The following is a 3,901-nucleotide window of genomic DNA, read 5'->3' as shown; positions in this document are numbered from 1 at the left end:
AATAACAGATCTTGTCACATGACTTCTAAAAAGCTGTAACCCTTAGTTGCCCATTTTATCATTAAACATGTGGGATTTTTGTCAAGATGACCATGGATGTTGTACTTATGTGGCAGAACTATAGTTATATTACATTAAAACCTGAGAACTTTAGAATGCATTACTAGAATATTGCAGGAGTACACTATAAACATTAGATTTTGAATTAGAATTGAATAATGCTTGTGAGTATATTAGAAAGATTGCACCTGAGCATTTAGATATAATCAGGAAAAAAAAGTAAATATCCTGTTGTGTCTCTCATAAGTGTTATTTATTACAATACCTTTGAGGGTGCAATTTTTCATCTCAATTTCCAAGTGTATAATCAATGAATATAAAGATGTTATAATTACAAAATACAGAAAAGAGTTTGATAAAGCAGGTAATGATAGCAACAACAACAACAGATAGAAAGCTTACCCTTATCCTGGGCTCACTTACAAAACACCAGCAGAGGCAATCTCCAGAAGAGATCCTTCCCCACTGGTAGCCAGCTCTTAAATAGGTCTAGGAGAGGTGGAGCCAGGCTCCACCCCTTCTGGCAGCACAGGTGAATTGCCTTCACCTGTGCTCCTCTGGCTGACTCATTGCTCACCTCAGGTGATCAGTCAGAGGTTGATTGAGGTGATCAATCAGCAGTTCCCATACACCAAGGTAAAACTTGACTATGCCCTTAGTTCTTACTGGTGAATTTCTGAGATCAGTGACAACGAGAAGTGAAAGCAGTAGCTTCTATTTTTCTTTTGTGTGGGCTGAGGATTTAAAATGGCAAAAAATATGCACATCTGAATTTTTTGTATAACTTTAAAAGGTACGAAGGCATGAGCTTTTTCCATTGACATCTTTATTTTCAGATTAGCCTGGAAGCAAGAAGTCCCAATAGGAACATCGTCATTTCAATGCAGAGAAGCGCAAAGGCATGCAGAGATTTTTCTCCAGCAACTCTGAACTTTGATTCCAGTTCTAAACGTGGTTAATTATGATTTTTTTTTTTTTTTTTTTTAAGAAAAAACCTAAATGGAAGATTGCTAGAGTGCTAAAGAAAGATTTGTCTCCATTTCTTCTTGTATTTGTCACTTTCTGACTTCACTATAGCTGTAAGAGAGTACCCCTTGTATTGAGAAAGGGCTAAGTACTATATTCTGATGTAATGTAGAGTTTGTGCTGGAAGTCCTAGCTGAGAGAAAGGAAGATATTGTCAGTTTTGCTTTGTAGAAGAAAAAACTAAACAACAACACACGAACCTTAGCATTTTCTGGACAATCAGACAAATAGACGTTAGGAAGAAATTGTGTGCTTTGTTGTTGTTAAGTCTAGATTTGGCTCAGGATAAAAAATCATTTTAAGAGACACTAATGAATAAATCAGAAACAAGACTGGGTCTCCAGGAAGCTCTGTGGTTTTCTGGAAATGGAAGCTGGATTTAGTCCTTCCAAATTAAGAAGAAAGCCAGTCAGCCTTGTTTATGTTGTGATGAAATATGAGATTGCACGTATGCATGTATGTATGTATGTATGGGCTTCCTTTATGAAATCATTCTCTGATGTTTTGCTTCATTTATCACTTCAGCAGACTCGTCTTACAAAAACTGCAGGTCACAAGTCCACAGGAGCAGCTGGTGCAGAGGTGATGTGCAAATAGCAGTGAGCTATGTTAAGCCTGTGTTGGAATTGCACTTCTTCTGTGCAGAAAGAAGCAGAGCTGCAATCAGCTCCATAACCTAGATAGTGATATTAACCAGTAATTAAAAATTGATTCCCTCTCCCCCTCTCTCCACCTTCCCCTCCACTGTTCCTCACCTACCTTTAAAAATAACCTAGAATATCAGTTATGAATATTAACTTTTCTGTTGCTTCAGAGAAATGCAACATGCAGTGGTGAATTAATAATTAAAATCAGGAAAGTAAGAGCAGAAACACTCAAGGGAGTCAGCGGCAATGATGTTATTAAAACAGTCAATTTAGGAGTCAGAATTTCTCAAATAATTTAAATGTTAACTTATAAGATGACCTATAAAAGATGAAGCAACATATAAATAATCAGCTACCATACCAACTTTTTGCATAATTGGGTAGTTTATAATCAGCATGTTTCTTCTCTCTCTGTTTCCAGAAACTGCAAAGCCTTGTAAGCTCAGAAAGCTTCTTAAAGATGGAGAACAGAAATAAATGAGACTTTGACACTTCAAGTAATATATAATTGCCGTCAGAGAAGAAGATGTGGAAAAAAAAGGCTAGATGTTGAGCTCATTAGGGTTTTACCTGCGATCAGGTATATTGTATTACAAAGGTATTCTGATCTCTGCACTGTATTATGGACAGCAGTATATTTAACGAACGATATAAGATATGTGGGTCATGTAAGCACTTTTGGAAATTGCTAACCTTGTTCCAGAACTACAGTTTGTTTTTTTTAACCCCCTTTTTTTTTTTTTTCCTATTATTAGTGTTGTATACATTTTATTTCTCTCTTTCAGCTGTTTGTGAGAACACCTTTGTCCCAACCCTGCTCGCATCCCCCCATAAAGATGTTTTCTCCAATTCCCTTCCTGCCCTTGCCCTTGGATCAGGCATCCTGGATTTTTCATTCCTTAGGAAAATCTCCTGTGGAACTTATGTGTCATACAGTGCATTCCAAACTCAGTGTGCTCATAATGAAGCCAACTAGTTTACGCAGAAAGTTGCTTTAGTCTTACTACATGGCTCTGATTGGGGTAAAGTAAATGTGGAGGTCTGAACTAGGCCTTTCCTCTGTTCTACCTCTGAATCTGCTTGCATGAGGTCTTCCTGCGACAGCTCAGAGAGAGAGAGAGAGAACTGGTGTTGGTTTTCTTTTTTTTTTTTTTTTTTTGCTTCTCTTTAGTCCTGATACAGTGATCATCATCAGAATTATAATTGCTGTCTTTTCAGTTTTCCAGGTGGTGCTGCTTCTTTGAATAGCTGTTTGCACTGGGAGAACACTAGATGTATTTCAGAGGAAGCCTGCCAAAATGTCAGAACTCTGCATCTTCTCCTTGAGGGTAGACCACTCTCCTAGGTATTAATCTTAATAATAAAGTCTTGCTATCATTATCAATGACTACTGATAATAAAGACATTAAATCTTGTGGCTCTAAAGCTAGAAACATTTAATGCAGTGAATTTTATTCCGCAAATGTTAAGGAAAAAATCTCCCACAGTATCTGCTTCTGAGTACCCAGAAAAACAAGAAGCCAGAGGTGTTTCACAAAACACCTCTGAAGTGTATATGTCTGTTTTGAAAACACAGGAGTGCTCCCTTTCACAAGGGGGCAGAACATTTCTTATTCATGAGTGGAAAAGTACCTTCAATGCCTTTTACCCTGTCCAAATAGTCTTGCTATTGTCATGTTGATTAAAAGTAACAAACTGTTCTACCTGAGGTGAGCCCCTGCTACTAAAGAAATGATGGACATGGCTGTGTGGCGTTCTGTTGGGAGCTTTTCTAATTGGGATCCTGCCCACCTACTTGATTTTCAGAAATCCAGGAAGAAACCTTAATTTAAATCATCACCTTGGAAATAAAATATGGATGTGTGTGGGGAGATGTTTTTAAGAAGTTTGTTTTTGATAAGAATTTTTAATGAAAAGAAATGCAATGACAACTTGAAAGTTTGATTTCTTTTTCCCTCTCATCATTTGTGTGGTTAATCTACTGGTTAAACTATTAGGGCTACACACTCCAGTCTTTCCAACTTAAGGAGTGTTCTCTTTTCCTACTGCCATAACAACTCTGTCAATCTTGTATATTGCAGTGGCCTCCAGAAGCCTGTATCAGGATCAAATCCTTGTAATGCACTTTGCTACGCAGTGAAATAAAAAGACATGTTTTTTCTCTTCCC

The 3,901-nt window shown here is 37.4% G+C and overlaps 1 long non-coding RNA gene across 1 annotated transcript; it reads left to right on the top strand.

Moving 5' to 3' along the window:
* Positions 1-776: 776 nt before the first annotated feature.
* LOC122177300 lies at positions 777-2,232 on the top strand. Its single transcript, XR_006178043.1, has 3 exons — positions 777-853; positions 1,612-1,668; positions 2,155-2,232. It is a non-coding gene; the product is annotated as an uncharacterized LOC122177300 (long non-coding RNA).
* Positions 2,233-3,901: the final 1,669 nt, after the last annotated feature.

This window comes from Lagopus leucura, unplaced genomic scaffold (genome assembly GCF_019238085.1).
Source record: "Lagopus leucura isolate 7727_CA_CO unplaced genomic scaffold, USGS_WTPT01 Super-Scaffold_100001, whole genome shotgun sequence".
NCBI lineage: Eukaryota > Metazoa > Chordata > Aves > Galliformes > Phasianidae > Lagopus > Lagopus leucura.
This window is presented reverse-complemented; position numbering and strand designations above follow the sequence as displayed.